Genomic DNA, 7072 nt, shown 5'->3' with positions numbered 1-7072 from the left:
GAAGGTATTTGGATTTGTGATAGTGGATAATTTTTCATGATTCACTTCGGTTAAATTCTTATATCCTTAGAGTGAATCATTTAAGGAGTTTAGAGAATTTTTAACTTGGATTCAAAGAAAACTAGAATGTGAGATTTTGGTAGTTCAAAGTGATCACAATGGTGAATTTGAAAATGAAATATTTGTAAAAATTTTATAAAGAGAAAAGAATTGATCATAATTTTTCAGCACCTAGAACCCCTCAGTAGAATGGGATATTCAAAAGGAATAATAGAATATCAATAGAAGCCACTCGAGCCATATTGGCAGAATATTAATTTCTTAAATATTTTTGGGCTGAACCGATTAACAATACATGTTGTGTTCTGAACAGAGTAAATATCAGATTGAATTTAAATAAAACATGTTATAAACTACCTAAGGGGAGAACACCTAATTTTTCACATTTTCATGTTTTTGGATGTAAGGTGTTTATACACAATATAGGAAAATCTACCTTAGGAAATTTTGATCCAAAATTAGATAAAAGAATTTTTCTTGGATACTATAGAGTTAGAAAAATCTTATATAGTATTTAACAAAAGAACTTTAGTAGTTTAGGAGACCACACATGTTGTATTTGATGAATCTAGAATTTTGAAAGAGCCAAATGTTGAAGATGATGAGATAGAAATAAACTCTCAAAAGATTGAGAAAATAAATATGGATAAAAATTTGGAGTTTGAAAACTCGTTGCCTAGAGAATTGAGATTTTCTAAAAACCATCCTAAGGAATTGATTTTAGGTGAACCTAGTGAGGGTGTTAGGACTAGGCATGGACTAAGTAATGAAGTCAGTGATTCTACCTTTATTTCTATAATAAAACCCATAAATATAAATCAAGCACTTGTGGATAAGTTTTGTATTTTGACAATGTAAGAAGAATTGAATCAATTTGTAAGGAATGGTGTTTGGGAATTAATTACAAAGCCAAAGGATCAAACTGTAGTTAGAACTAAGTAGGTATTTAAGAATAAAATGAATGACTCAGGAGTTGTTCTTAGAAATAAGGCTAGATTAATAGCTAAAGGGTATAATTAGATTGAAGAAATTGATTTTGAGGAGACTTTTGCCCGTGTAGCTAGACTTAAAGCAATTAGGGTCTTGCTAGCCTTTTCCTATTTTAGAGGATTTATATTATATCAAACGGATGTTAAAAATACCTTTTTAAATGGGGTGACTCAAGAGGATATTTATGTTGAACACCCTCCAAGTTTTGAAAATTAAAAATACCCAAATTATATTTTTAAATTAAAAAAGGCATTGTATGGATTAAAATAGGTACCTAAGGCTTGGTATGAGAGGTTGAGCACCTTTCTACTTGAGAGATATTTTATAAAAGGAAGTGTGGACACAACTCTCTTTTTGAAGAAATTGGGAGACGATATACTCATTGCATAAATTTATATTAATGATATCATCTTTGGATCTACAAATAAAAATTTTTTGTGATGATTTTTTTAAAACAATGAGTAGTAAATTTGAAATGAGTCTAGTTGGAGATTTTAGTTACTTTATAGGCTTTAGCATTAAGTAAATTGAGGAGAGTGCATTTCTTAGTTAGTCGAAGTATGTTAAGGACACCATCAAAAAGTATAAAATGGATAATGTTAAACCTGTCAGTACACCTATAAGTTTCTCAGTTTAGTTGGATAAGAACCTGAAAGGAAAATCTATTAATCAAAAGAAATTTAGAGGGATTATTGGATCTTTACTTTACTTGACTGCTAATAGACCTTATATTATGTTTAGTATTTATTTCTGTGCTAGATTTCAATCAGATCCAAAAGAATCATATTTGACAACAGTGAAAAGGTTTTTGAGGTATCTCTTGGGAAGTCAGAACTTAAGGATTTTATATCCTAAGTTAAGCTCTTCATTTGAAATAATTGGATATAAAGATTCAAACTTTGTAGGTTGTACGATTGATAGAAAGAGTACATCTAGAAATTGTCAATTCAGTAGAAGTTCTTTAGTTTCTTGGTCCAGTAGAAAATAGAACTTCATAGCCCTATCTTCTGCTTAAGCTGAATACATTGCCTTAGGAAGTTGTGTGGCATAAGTTCTTTTATTAAAATAACTATTATTTGACATAGGATATAAAATAGGCACTATTCTAATTTATTGTGATAACACTAGTGCCATTTTCATTTCAAAGAATCCTATTCAACATTCTAGAACAAAATATATTGATATAAGACATCATTTCGTAAGTGATCAAGTAACCAAAGGAGAAATTGAACTAAACCATGTTTCAACTGAAAATCAACTTGCAGATATTTCTACAAGACCACTAGACTTTGATACCTTTAGCATATTAAGAACAAGGCTTGGTGTAATTGACCTCAATTCTTAATCAAAATTTTCTACAAACTTGATCTTTATGTGCATTTTTGTGTTTGTTTCTGTGTTTTTGTGTTATGTGTGTTTTTGAAATGTTTTCACATCAAATTACCTATTTTTGATTGATCTTGTAAATTTTTTTAAGTGTTCTATTCATACTGTATGAATTTTGTAGTATATCTAGTATTAGGTAGGACAAATTATGTATCTTTTTTTTTTTTTTCAATATAGTTCATCTATACAATTTCCAGATCATCCGAACGATGTGTATTCATTCGTATGTATGCATGTAGATGGTTATAGGGGTAGAATTAGTTTTTAAAACTGATCATATGTACAAACCTGGAGTTCGTACATACGAACATGTGGCATTCAATGTTGGGGGATGATTCAAACTGTCATAAAAATGATCTTAAATAACTGATTGTCCCGGACGAACACCTGTTCGTTTGTATGATCATATGGTCAAAAAGTCTATATGAAAGGATGCCTCATAACTTGTATGATTATGAAAAGTCATTTTGTTTTAAATACATTCATTCGTACATACAAAATTTATTTTTGTATGTACGAACATAAGCATCATACTATACAAACCTCTTTTGGTACATACAAAAGGTCTTTTTTTCTTTAAATAAAAAGGCTTTAGAACTCAAATCTCATTCACTTCACTAGCCTTTCAAAACTTTTGCATCTTTCAATCTTTCAATGGTAAGCTCTAGTAAGAGGGGTAGACTTACCAAGGGTCCATCTTCTAGGAATAATGAAGATAACTTTCTGTCCATAACTAATGAGGAATCATCTTTTAGGTTTGTGTCTGCAAAAATCACACCTTGTAGAGTTCTTCTTAAAGAAAACATAAACTTTCAAGTAATTCCACTTTTTTCCTCCACCTAATTCGCTTTTATCCTCACTCTGATTCAGTTCTACAACAAGGACACTTTTCATTACTTCCTTGCCAATATGACTTTTAGCACTGATGAAATGAGGATTAGATCATATGTTTTGAAAGAGTGGGTAGAAATTACAAAGGATGATTTTGGGGCCTTTTTGAATTTAAGGACTGAAGGAATTAAAGTCCACACTTTTTCTTTTGCTTCTGATTATGACTGGACTGAAATAAACTGAGTGATTAGAGGGATTATAGAGGTATGTCATTTGCCTAAGGTATCCACTCTAAACCAAAATGCTAGGATCATCCAGCATGTTCTTAGAACCTCTATAAATCTTAAAGCTGGTGACCGAATCAATATTACTCATCTTCTTTCTACTATCACTTACCTTATAATGACAGATCAACCTATAGATGAAGGCCAACTCATTATTGATTACATTTATGGGCTTTATGAAATTGGCCATGTATCTTATAAGAGAAATAAAAACATTTCCTTACGACACTTAGTGACCTACATTCTTGAGAAGAAGTATAATCTAGTTAATCCTGATCCTCATCTAGAATTGCATATCTACTTTTTTTATGCTTCATTCCGGGCTATTTTTGGGAGAGAAGATGAAAGTGTGGATTCTAAAGGAGATAAGAGAGCACCTGCATCTACACCTGCACTTGTTCTTGCTCATGGACCAGACTTTCAGGAGATTGTCTAACATTTTAACATACTTGAGAGTCATTTTGATCAATGCTTTCATTAAATTTGGACACATCTTCACCACCAGAATGCTCAATACCAGTAAGACATGGATTTGATTCGAAGTCAGTTTGAATTGGTGAACACCACAGTGGTTATGATGAATAGCTATTCTAATATCTTCAAACAGCCACCTCCTCCAGACCAGGGACCCTCATAGTGATAGATGTGCTTCTTATATGATTATATTTACTGTGCTAAGTGATATAATGTGATGATTTCTATTATTTTTGTAATTACCTTTTGTTTTTTATTTTATGTTTGATGATGTTATGTTTGTAGTTAAATTGATATCATCTAAACTTCATTATTTTATCTTTAACTTGATATCAATAAAATTTGTCTTGCCTTATTATAATTGATTTTGGTCACAAATAGAAATATTTGTTAGCTTATATGATTTTTCTGACTTAATCAATCCAAAAAGTGGTATAATATGATCAACAATACAATAATCAATTTTATTAAAAAACTAATTTTTCATAAATATAAGTTAATTTATAACTTGATTAAGTTAAGACTATCAAATTCATGTTCTTTTTAGGAATACAAAATTTTAACATTATAATTGCAATTTTGATGTCTTATTATTTTTAATTTCTCTTTTAAATATAAGTATCTTTTTACTTAGAGAAATTTGAGCTTTAGGTTATTGATTTTGGAAAGATCAATTAAAAAATTGAGAAATGTAAAAATATACAAAAATTGAAAGAATGCGCAATGGTTTGCAAATTGAAAATAGGCATAAAATTAGCCCAAATATAGAAAAGATGCACAAAGTATGCCATAACTATTGAAAATATGTGAAATGTCACCATAAGTATATGTTCTTTCCTCTATATTTTAATATTTAATTTCAAATCAATTGAATGTTCAATTATATTTTGTATTGGAAATTGATTTAAATTGACTTTCATTTCATCACCTTTGCAGTAATTCTTCTTATCTAATTGTCTAGACTATTTCATAACATTGATATATTTAACTTGTCTATGTTATATCTTAATTTAACTGTTATGAATCATTTTTTTCTCTAATGACCATAAATCCTATTATTGCAATTATAACTCAATCTCTTTCAGGATCAATTATAAAAGGCTTCTCATATGACTTCTTACATTTTTATTGTTCATTCTTTTTTTTCTTTTTGCTATTATCAAAAAGGGGAAGAAATATTATTTGTTTGCATTTGATGTTTCGCTTTGTTTTAAATATTATTTGTTTGCATTTGATTTTCTTTTTGTTGTTCATGTTTGTTAAAGTTGTTTTATTTATTTTCTCTAAAAGTGTTTTGTGTTTTGTGTATTTTGTGATTTTTGTAAAAAAAAAAATTGATTGATTTGTTCTTAATAAAAATTCTCTAATTTTCACATGCTTATCCATTTAGGGGGAGTTAAGGAGTATGTTTAAGGGTTTACTCAAATAATAATGGTTTTGCCATCATAAAAAAGAGGGAAATTATTGAGATAATTGCGATTTACTTTTGCATGTTTGATAATCTTGCAACTTGTGCATTTTTTATGTTTCCAAATATTATTGCTTTGATTATTATTTCTCCTAATATATTTTTAGAAGAATTATTTTTATTCTTGTATGTACTAATATTTAAGGGAAATCATACTCCGGGTTGTTGATGACTTCAAATCAAGATCAGTTTAGAGTGTATTGTAATTTGAAATATATATTTTTCATTTTTATCGAGTATGAGAGAGTGTGATTATAATTAAGAAACTGCGTACACACACATCAGGGGAGAGTTTTAAAATTCATATTTTTAAACTGATCGTACAATACGAAACAAGTTTGTACGAGATGATCTGATCAGTTAGTTTCTCCAATGAGTAATGGAGCGAATAAAAATGGGCCAAAATTTTTCTAAGTAAAGATCGTATGGACGATATTTTTCATTTGTACCAAGATGATGGGCTTTGGTTTGTTTTTTAATGAAGTTTGTACGGATACTGATTTTCATTCGTACCAGGATGATGCCCTCTGGTTTGTCCTCAAACAAAGTTCATGCGAATGATATTTTTTTATCATGCAGGGACGATGGGCTCTAGTTCATCCTCGAACAAAGTTCATATAAATGATATTTTTTTATCATACCAGGATGAATAGCTCTAGTCTATTTTCGTTCAATTCGTCCTGACAGTTCGTACATACTAACCTTAAAATTTTTATGTTCGTACAGGACGAAGATAGTTCGTACAGGATGATGATCGGGTAAGAAAATATTTCATATCAATTCACAATGGGTTCGCATATAATAGTTTTTTAATTATTCGTACGTATACAATTCAATCATACGGTATGATTGTGGATGGTCAAAATTGAAAAATTCTATTTTCTGGATAATTTTTCATGTCTATTCTATAGAAGGTCCAAAAAAAACTATCACTTAATCTTTTTTTCATCTGATCTTCGTGAATTGTAAAGGTCAATTGAAGGAAAGAGTGTAAGAGAGTGTTTAAGAGAGATTTATTCCTAGTGGAGTGTAAAGGGTTTACAAGGTTACTCAAGGATAAGAATCTTTGTGTATTATTTGTGTTTCATCACTCTTTCTCTTATCTTTTTAGATTACTCGTGTGAAGATCTTTCAAGAAGATTAGGTTCTCTACCGACACTTGGAGGATGTGAAAGGATAAAGGTTCTCTGCCTACATTTGGAGAGTGTGAACAGCTGAAGGTTCTCAGCCTACACTTAGAGAGTGTGAACTGCCGAAGGTTCTCTTCCTACACTTGGAGGGTGTGAAAGGATGAAGGTTCTCTACCTATACTTGGTAGGAGTAAAAGGATGATGGTTCTCTACCGCATCGGAGATTGGTAGAAGAGAGTTTTGTAAAGGCTTCTCTACCTTATTGTGGGGGCAAAAGGAGAGTCACTTTGATAATAGTGCAATACCTGAAGTTGGAGATACAAGGAGTGGATGTAGGTGGTGTTTGACCGAACCACTATAAACCTTTATGTCTTTTCCTCAGATGATGTTCTCTGTTCCTTAAACAGATGGACCTGTTGAGTCTAGTAATTAGGTTGTTAAGCCTAAGT

This window comes from Dendrobium catenatum, unplaced genomic scaffold, assembly GCF_001605985.2.
Source record: "Dendrobium catenatum unplaced genomic scaffold, ASM160598v2 fragScaff_scaffold_38, whole genome shotgun sequence".
Lineage (NCBI taxonomy): Eukaryota > Viridiplantae > Streptophyta > Magnoliopsida > Asparagales > Orchidaceae > Dendrobium > Dendrobium catenatum.
This window is presented reverse-complemented; position numbering follows the sequence as displayed.